Source organism: Bufo gargarizans, chromosome 3, assembly GCF_014858855.1.
Source record: "Bufo gargarizans isolate SCDJY-AF-19 chromosome 3, ASM1485885v1, whole genome shotgun sequence".
Taxonomy (NCBI): domain Eukaryota; kingdom Metazoa; phylum Chordata; class Amphibia; order Anura; family Bufonidae; genus Bufo; species Bufo gargarizans.
Genome location: NC_058082.1, coordinates 453,652,702 through 453,663,454, shown reverse-complemented (window position 1 = coordinate 453,663,454; position 10,753 = coordinate 453,652,702).

Genomic DNA, 10,753 nt, shown 5'->3' with positions numbered 1-10,753 from the left:
GCTGGGCGGTTGGCCAGACTTGGGCATCCACTCCATTCCATAGAAGATGGTGGTATGACAGTCCCAGGGACTATGTAGACGGGGTATGTTGATGCACGTTTGTAGAAGAAGCCTGCACTTGTAAAGGGGGCTTTTACTCAGGAGCCCCTTCTATTTAAGGGAATGCACTGCATTCATATAGTCGGTGCTCCCCCACCTGAATCCCGGATGACCACTGCCAGGCTGTGCACACTACAGAGGCCACATTCTTGCGACGACCGAGCCACAGGGGTGTAGTGACTGAGTGTACTAGTGATGAGGTGCCGAGGATGGTAGTACTCACAGTTTAGTTGTCCCCTGGGGCCAGCGGTGCAGTGATGGGGAAGATAGCACTAAATCCTCAGGGGCACTCTCTATTGCAGGGAACACCAGTCAGATGGAAGTTGAGGTGCCCTTGATGGTGGTGGTGTTTAGGGTGCTTGTGGCGACTGGGCCTCTGGTTCGTGACGCCAGCACCGTAAGGTGCAAATGTTGAGTGTAGTAGAGAAATGATGAGGAGTCAGTTGTTATCAAACAGTTGAACATTTACAAAATTAAGTTTCTTCAGGTAGTCAGTACAGACACGGTTCATTTGTATGATATAAGTGATGACTCGGAAATAAGCTCAATTGTATTCCTTTTATCAGGTTTAGGCAATTGTCACTTGAGGAGCTCTCTTTAGGGTTGACACTTTACAGACAAGACTTCTGTAATTATTCTAAGTCCAAACTATAGCACTCTGCTACTAAATATGCTGTTTTCTACTTATCTTGAGCTATCCAATAAGGGCGTTCCCCTCGCGGCAGGCAAACTCTCTGCGTCATTATTTGCAGGATGCTCTCCTGAAGGATTCAGGTTTTCTGGTTTCCACTATATCCCGGAAGGCTTCTAGTGAATAAGGACAATTCTGCACACTAATTATCCATTCTTGTCCCGGCACTTGGAAAGTTGCTCTCAGGCACTTGTGCTGATGAGGTCCATAAGCTAGATTCAGCTGTAACCCTCACTAGGCTTGCTTCATATTTAGACATAGACTTATGGTCTTGTGCTTGGCTGCAGTAACTACTCTTGGTTTGTCCTCTCCAGGATTGATCAGGTCCCGGAGGAAAGGAATTGCAGCTACATGGTGGATAAAACCTGTTTCTCTCCTCCATACACTTGCTTTTCTCCTCTCACTAACTACTTCATTCCCTGTTCTTCTCTGCTCTCTCCTCTACTCTACAGGTCTAACACACACCCCAAGCTATATAAATGAGTGGTGCCAGCACCACCTAGGGGCGAATGGGTGGAATGACATTGCCAGCCTGATAAATAGGAAATACCATATAATGCAAATAAATACATAACTAGGCAGATGTTTAACCTCTTTCCGTCCGCCCATAGGATATAAACGTCCTATGGGTGGATCTCTATTTCTGAACCTCCGTTCAGAAACAGCAGCTGCACGCTAATCGTGCAGCTGCTGATCGGGTTGCCCGCTGTCAGTGACAGCAGGGCAACCCAGAGAGAAGGCAGGGACAGTGCCCAGGTGTCCCTGCCTTCTGGATCGCTGCATACACAGGGCTCACCGAGCGCTGTGTATGCAGAGCAGGAAGCGCTATGCGCTTCCTGTTCCGGCCCGGCGGTCATGTGACCGCTGGGACCGGAGAGTGCAGGAGCTGTGTGAGGTCTTTCACAGACCTCGATCAGCCCTGCACTGAGGCTGTACAGCGCTGTATTGCGCTGTACAGCCTCTCTGGGGGGTGCATTTCTCCTGTAACTGGGGCTACTATGTCAGCCCCAGTTACAGGAGAAATCAACAGTGAAAAAAAAAAAAGAAAAAGTGAAGTAAATGTCCCCCAGAGGTCTTGTATGACCTTATGGGGGACGAAAAGTGTAAAATAAAAAATAAAGGGTTGAAAAAATAAAATAAAAAAAAAGTTTCACATGTAAAAAAAAAAAAAGTCCCCAAGTAAGGAATAAAAAAAAATGTTAAATAGAAAAAATTAAATAAAATAGACATATTTGGTATTGCCGCGTCCGTAAAAACCAGCTCTATAAAAATATCACATGACCTAACCCCTTCTGTAAACCGCAGAATCTGGGTAATAAATATTGAGTTTTGTTTGGCTGTTAACCATCGATGTGTTAAAGAAAAAATTTGATTCCCAAAAATAAAATATTTTTGGGAATCTGACTTCAGTATCCCAGAACTTTAACCATGTCCTAATACAATTTTACATTTCCCATAGACTATACATTACTCCCCTATGGATGAATAAATGCGGGTTGAGAGCCACATCTAACTGCCCCAAATGTGATATTGTAGGAGCAGACTTCCTCCACATGGTTTGGACTTGTCCAGAACTTGTAAAATACTGGAATAGTATTAATAATTGTATTATCCATAAACTAAAAATTCGAATTCCTTTTGAACCTCATGTATTCGTGCTTAACGACTTTTCCAAATTAAAAAATCACAAGTATCAAAAGATCTTTCTGAGCAGAATATTGATGTTGGCTAGAGTTCTGATTAGTCGGACCTGGTTTGCCCGATCCACTCCAGACATAAATATATGGATAAATTTAACTGATAAGGTAAAAAATTACGAGAAAATCATATATAAACGGAGGGAAGTTGAGGACCAGTGGAATAGGATATGGGGTGGCTGGAAGATTGACTAACTGAGGTCATGTTGGTTTGTTTATGGGGGTCCTACCTTGACGCACCACAGACTAGGGGGGAGGGAGGGGAGGGTTTTTTATAAATGCAACTAAAAGATGAACTAATTATATTTATATTTATCTACATTTGGTTGGGTCATTAATAATTGAGGGGTTGTAAAAAAATTTGCTGTTAATGTTTTGTAATTTTCCCAATAAACTTTAAAAAAAAAAAGAAAAAAAAAGAAAAAAAAAAAAAAAAAAGAAAAAATTTGATTGAAATGGAAAATCTGCCAAAAAAGTGAAATTTAAAAATTTGATCTCCATTTTCCTTTAAATCTTGTGGAACGCCTAAAGGGTTAACAAAGTTTGTAAAATCGGTTTGAATACCTTGAGGGGTGTAGTTTCTACAATGGGGTCATTTATGGGGGTATCCACTATGTAGGCCCCACAAAGTTACTTCAGACCTGAACTGGTCCTTATAAAGTGGGTTTTGGCAATTTTCTTAAAAATTTGAAGAATTGCTTCTAATCTTCTAAGCCTTCTAACGTCTAAAAAAATAAAATGACATTTCCAAAATGATGCCAACATAAAGTAGACATATGGGTAATGTTAAGTAATAAATATTTTATGAGGTATCACTTTCTGTTTTAAAAGCAGAGAAATTGATATTTTGAAAATTGCAAATTTTTCAAAGTTTTGAGTAAATTTGGGATTTTTTCATAAATAAAGGTGAAATATTTTGACTCAAATTTATGACTATCATGAAGTACAATGTGTCACGAGAAAACAATCTCTGAATGAATTGGATAAATAAAGGCGTTCCAAAGTTATTACCACATAAAGTGAGATATGTCAGTTTTGCAAAATTAGGACTGGTCAGGAAGGGGGCAAATGGCCCAGATGGGAAGTGGTTAAAGTCTCCCTTTTACACACATATGTGGGACGCTGCACTTCTCTCAGCTCTGAGGAGGGTGCTCCCATATATACAGTGGACTATCATTAGCTCTTAGGACAGGGCTCGACAAATCCCGGGCGCCAGGTCGCCATGGCAACCAGGAATTTGGTCCTGGCGCCTTGGGTATTTGCCATGGCATGAAAAGATAATGCAAAATAGGCCCAGCACTCCAGCAGCCAGACGGGCGCAGTATCTCTTTAAGTTCACAGTAGACACGGCGTCACGCACGAGTCCGCGTCTGGTAGGTCCGCCCCTCCCGCTTCCCGCCACAGACAACAGTAAAGAGGATCGCTACTGCCTCAGGCTCACTGCAGTTAAGAGGACCGCTACTCGCACAGTCTGTCCTGGTCCTTCCTTACCGCTTCCCCTGTGTTCTAATGGGCCCCTTACACAGTCCATGTTCCGCTGGCAGTCACAGTCCCTGCTTGCAGCCTAGAGCGCTTCTGTCCGCTGGGTGCTGGTTGATTTGCTAGCTAGCCGTGCACCCAGCAGAGGAACTTGAGCCGGCTGTGCTGCGGGACTATTGTTGCTGCTGGCCTTGCTGTGACCTGACCTGACTGCCGTGACCACGAACCATCATCACCCTCCAGACACCAGTCATCCTGCAGAGAGAGTGACTTATCGTCTCCTCCAGGATTCAGTTTGTTTGAAGATCTACTCTGCCTGCCGCTATGCCACACAGTGACAGCAACAGCAAGTGCACAGTAAGTTAGCAGCAGTGTGCACTGAAATGCCAAAGTTCAGAGTTGGGGGCAGACAGCAGGCACAGTCCATATGGAGGGGCTAAGGTGGCACTGGCACAGTTCATAAAGGGGGGCTATGGTGGCACCTCCTTATGAACTGTGCTTGCTGTCTGCTTATGTGCACCAAGCCACCACTATTTTGAACTGTGCTTGCCGCTGTGCTGCCTATTATATAGTGTGACACCATAGCCGCCTTCCCTCCCATACAGCTTTAGGCTCCATTCACACGTCCGCAAAATGTGTCCGCATCCTGTTCCGCAATTTTGCGGAACAGGTGCAGACCCATTCATTCTTTATGGGGACGGAATGGATGCGGACAGCACACAGTGTGCTGTCCGCATCCGAATTTGCGGTCTGCAACTCCGCAAAAAGATAGAGCATGTCCTATTCTTGTCCGTAGCTTGCGGACAAGAATAGGCATTTCTATGGGGGTGACGGGCTGGGGTGTTGCGGACCTGCAATTCGCTGGTCCGCAACGCACCACGGACGTGTGAATGCAGCCTTATGAGGTTAAAAAAAAAACCTGGCTCCTAACCTTTTTAGCTGGCTCCTAGATTCAAAGGAAATTTGTCGAGCCCTGTCTTAGGAGTCCACTGTTATTATCGAGAAACCCCTTTACGATGGTTTTTCCATCACAGAATGTGATTTCATATCAATGGGAAATTCCATCACTTTCTGATCATGTTGTACCCTACTGATCATCAGAATTAACGAGAATCTCATATTACCCTATGACCCATTTATTATCCAAGTCATGTCTCAAGGCCTGGTTAACGGGTTGAACATTGACTTATAGGATAGCAGCCTTACATCTGGTGGCATTAGAGGCAGAGCTTGCTAAGAGTTCATTTGCATAGTTTTCTTCCCAGAATTCCAGAGGAGCACGTATGGCCTATAAGTCTCCTCAAGCTAATTAAAGGGAACCTGTCACCGGGATTTTGTGTATAGAGCTGAGGACATGGGTTGCTAGATCGCCGCTAGCACATCCACAATATCCAGTCCCCATAGCTCTGTGTGCTTTCATTGTGTAAAAAAAAACTATTTGATCCATATGCAAATTAACATGAGATGAGTCCTGTCTGTGAGATGAGTCATGTCAGGTTAATTTGCATATGTATCAAATCATTTTTTTTACACAATTAAAGCACACAGAGCTATGGGGACTGGGTATTGCGGATGTGCTAGCGGCCATCTAATAGCCCATGTCCTCAGCTCTATACACAAAATCCCGGTGACAGGTTCCTTTTAAGGCACTTTCTCCCCAAGGAGAGATAGTACCCCCTCCAATTCCTGAATTAGACCTCTCACCCAGTTAAGCCAGTACTCTCTGCACTGAGGAGGGGCGATCTCCCTGAAACGGCTTTCTGCAGATGAGGTGCTGGCTTATTTATTATCCAAGTCATGTCTCGAAGGCCTATTTAAGGGGTCGAACATTAACATAAGGGATCATTTGCATTACTTTCTTCTCACACTACCCTAATAATTGAGACAGTGGCAATTTAAATTCAGGCATCTAACATTTACATATTCTGAATCTAACTGGGAGATGTATCAAAACTGGTGAGAATGCAACTTTTTTTAAGGGTTTCTACCATCAGAAATACCGTTATGTAGCTGACTGACATACAGAAGTGAACGGCGCAGGCGCAGGGATTTCATGAGTGATGCTGCGAACCGTGACATCAATCAAGAGGAGCGGGGCGGGCAGAACAGGGGATCTGGGCGGGATAAAGCGCAAGTAGACGGAGCCTCTAGGTGTGGATTTTACGTCCACATAGCACCTAGAGGCTCATTAGCATATTATAAAAGTGCTTATTTTATCAGAACGCTGCAGGGAGAAAGGTAAAAAAACATACTGTTATGTAGTGCTGACATTAGCGCATCGCTGATATCAGTCAGCTACATAACGGTATTTCTGGTGGTAGAAACCCTTGCCGTAAACGTATGGCACAGCATGCTGAACATTAACATACTATGCCATACATTTATGCCAGAGCAATGGCTCCAGAACTGAGCTGCCGCCATAAGCGGATGTCAGCAGTAACATAGAGCTGACACCCTGCTGCAATGGCTAAGTTTGGTGTTTGGGCCAATCCCGGCTGTTTACCCCTCAAATGCCCCATTCTATAGCAACCACTGCACCTAAGGAGGTCACAGAGCAAAGGAGCTCCCTTTCTCCCTCATAGAGCCCCCTGTGACACGATCTCTGGGTTTGGGTGCTTTGGCAGCTGAACAGAAGCCTTTCAGTCCCTGCCAAAGGCAGGGTCTGATCAGGACAAGTGTCAGTGTACGGCTGAGTTCACACGGGCGAGATTTCCGCACGGGTGCAATGCGGGAGGTGAACGTATTGCACCCGCACTGAACCTGGACCCATTCATTTCTATGGGGCTGTTCACATGAGCGGTGATTTTCACACATCACTTATGCGTTGCGTGAAAATCGCAGCATGCTCTATATTGTGCGTTTATCACGCAACGCAGGCCCCATAGAAGTGAATGGGGCTGAGTGAAAATCGCAAGCATCCGCAAGCAAGTGCGGATGCGGTGCGATTTTCACGCATGGTTGCTAGGTGACAGTCTATTCACTGTATTATTTTCCCTTATAACCATGTTATAAGGGAAAATAATGACATCTACACCAGTGTTTCCCAACCAGTGTGCCTCCAGCTGTTGCAAAACTACAACTCCCAGCATGCCTGCACTGCCAAAGGCTGTCCAGGCATGCTGGGAGTTGTAGTTTTGCAACAGCTGGAGGCACGCTGGTTGGGAAACACTGATCTACACAACACCGAACCCAAACCTGAACTTCCGTGAAGAAGTTCGGGTCTGGGTACCACAGTCGTTTTTTTATCACGCGCGTGCAAAACACATTGCACCCGCGCGATAAAAACTGAACATCGGAACGCAATCGCAGTCAAAACCGACTGCAATTGTGTACCTAATCGCGCGGGTTTGCCGCAATACACCGGGACGCATCCGCCCGTGTGAACCCAGCCTAAAACTGACTGGGATTCCGTACACTGCAATAGATAACTATTGCACTGTGTTGTCCCAGCGAACAGACCATTGTATGTTCAAGTTCCCTTAATATAAAAAAAATAAATTCAAGTAAAAAATAAAATAAAAAATTTCCTTTTACCATATCTACTTATTTCTAATTGGCTAAAAAATGAAAAATAAAAATAAAAAATCAACTACACATAATTGGTACCACCACTTCTGTAATGACAGGATATATCAAAAGATCATGTTACTCTTCCTACGAGGTAGATACCGTAAAAATATTTAAATAAATACAAAAAACATGGTGGAATTGCCATTTTTCTCCACTCTCCTCCTAAAAAAATGGTTTTAAAAATGATCAAGAAGTCATGTGTACTCCAAAATGGTACCAATAAAAACTACAGCCCTTCCCGCAAAAATAAGCCCTCTCATAGCTGCCTAGACAGAAAAATAAAAAAGTTATTTTTAATTTCAAAAAGTTATTTTTATGATGCAAAAGTAGTAAAACTGGCTCAGCTATTTCCGTCAGCCCCATAGAAATGAATAGGAGCGGGGGCTGCGCATGTGCAGTATACTCCTATTCACTTCTATGGGGAGCCAGCTGAATGCTGATATCCTCATGCTGTGCGCAGGTCACAACACAGCGTGAGGACCCCTGCAGTAGAAGACCAGGGAGCGGTGAGTACAGAGCTCATTCACCGCTCCCTGGTCCTCCTGTAATAATGGAAGCGCTCATTAGTATTCGCCCCATAAAATGCACTGACATTTTCCTCCCACTTTGGCCTCATGTACACGACCGTTGTTTCATTCCGTGTCCGTTGTTCAGTTTTTCGAGATTTTCTGCGGACCTATTGACTTTCAATGGGTCCGTTGAAAACTTGGCTACTGCACCGTTTGTCATCTGCGTCCGTGATCCGTGGTTCCAGTCCGTCAAAAAAATATAACCTGTCCTATTTTTTTCACGAAAAACGGTTCGCGGACCCATTCAAGTTAATGGGACCATGAAAAAACGTGGAGGCACACAATATTGTCATCCGCGTTTGCGTCCATTTTTTTTCCTATCATTTGCATGGCAAACTTGACTTTTAGACTTTTTTTTTTTTTACTTTCCTTCATGTCTGGTGATCCTCCAAAAATACAAACGGAAACGGGTCGCGGAACAACAGAACCCCATTTTGCGGAATGGAACACAATAACGGTCGTGTGCACGAGGACTTTGGGGGGTAAAATGTGCGTCTAAGGCCTCATGCACATGACCGTATTTTGTTTCCGTGTCTGATCCGTTTTTTTTGCGGATAGGATGCGGATCCATTCATTTCAATGGGTCCGCAAAAAATGCTGTCCGCATCAGTATGTCCGTTCCGTTGCTCCGCCCAAAAAATAGTGCATGTGCTATTTTCTTTCTAGTTTGCAGACAAGGATAGGCATTAGTACAATGGATCCGCAAAAATACGTATCCGCAAAAAAAACGGATGCCATACGGAACGTCATCCCTTTTTTTTGCGTATCCGCAATTTGCGGACTGCAAAACACATACGGTCGTGTGCATGTAGCCTTATGCACACGACCGTGCCGTTTTTTGCGGTCCGCAAACCGGATCCGCAAAAAACGGAAGGCACCCGTGTTGCCTTCCGCAATTTGCGGAACGGAACGGGCGCCAGCAATATAAATGTCTATTCTTGTCCGCAAATCGCGGACAAGAATAGGACATGTTATATTTTTTTGTGCATGAGGCCTATTACAATGGATCCGCAAAAAAAACGGATGCCATACGGAACGTCATCCTTTTTTTTGCGGATCTGCAATTTGCATGTAGTCGTGTGCATGTAGTCTAAGGCCTTATGCACACGACCGTTGTGTGCATCCGCGTCCGTTCCGGCATTTTTCACAGTTTAGCGGAGGTCCCATTCATTTCTATGGCGCTGTAAAAAAAAAACTGATAGTCCTCCGTTTTTTCTCCATGTCCATGATTCCAGTCCGTCCAAAAAATATAACCTGTCCTATTCTTGTCAGCCGAAAACGGAGGAGGGACCCATTCAAGTCAATGGGTCCATCAAAAAAAACGGATGCACAACTGGTATGTCATCCGTGTCCGCGTCCGTGTCTGTTTTTTTTCTACAAGACCTTGGTGCAATAAAATTACACATTTTTATCAACCTTCCTTTTTTTCCCCCTGTCAGACAAAAAAAAAGGAAGACACAAGGAAACACAACTGAAGCAAAATCGGACACGGATCACTGAAGCCAAATCACTGACAGTGAAAAAACACTGTTGTGTGCATAAGGCCTTAGGCCTCATGCACACAACCGTTGTGTGCATTCGTGGCCGTTGTGCCGTTTTCAGGTTTTTTTCGCGGACCCATTGACTTTGAGTGGGTCCGTGGAAAAATCGGAAAATGCACCGTTTGGCAGCCGCATCCGTGATCCGTGTTTCCTGGCCGTGAAAAAAATACGACCTGTCCTATTTTTTTCACGGCCAACGGTTCACGGACCCATTCAAGTCAATGGGTCCGTGAAAAAACATGGATGCACACAAGATTGTCATCCGCGTCCGTGATCTGTGTCCGTTTTTTCCTATCATTTCAATGGCAAACTTGACTTAGATTTTTTTTTCATTTTTCATGTCCGTGGATCCTCCAAAAATCAAGGAAGACCCACGGACGAAAAAACTGTCACGGATCACGGACCTACGGACCCCGTTTTTGCGGACCTTAAAAAAAAACGGTCCTGTGCATAAGGCCTTATAGGGTGAAAAATACAGTATAATAATTTGGTATTGCCATGTTTGTATCGACCTGCAGAATAAATATCATACACCCATATTTTTTGCCCTAAAAGACGCCCCCAAGTGGGGGCAAAATGTCAGTGTGTCTTATGGGGCGAATACTAATGAGCGCTTCAATTATAGAAGCGCTCGATAGTAGAGGAGGACCGGGAAGTGGTGAATGCAGCGCACCCCGGGCTCTGTACTCACCGCTTCCTGGTCTTGGCCGCTCGCTGTGCTGTGACTGCGTACATCTTGAGAAAAACGGCACTCTGTAACCTCACGCTGTGCGCGTCTGGTCACAGCACAGCGTTCAGCAAGTTGATTTTCTTTTTATTTTGTTTGCGCCGAGCATGGAGTTGTGATCTGAGGTCTGGGGGTCATTCACATTGGGGATCTGATCTGAGGTCTGAATGGGGGGATCTTATTCATATTGGGGCTCCTATCTGAGGTCTGTGGGTCATTCATATTCGGGCTCTTATCTGAGGTCTGTGGGTCATTCATGTTGGGGCTCCTATCTGAGGTCTGAATTAGGGTCTTATTAACATTGCGATCTGATTGGGACTCTGAGCTGAGGTCTAATTCATTTTTTTTCCTTCTTCTTCTCCTCCTCTAAAACCTAGATG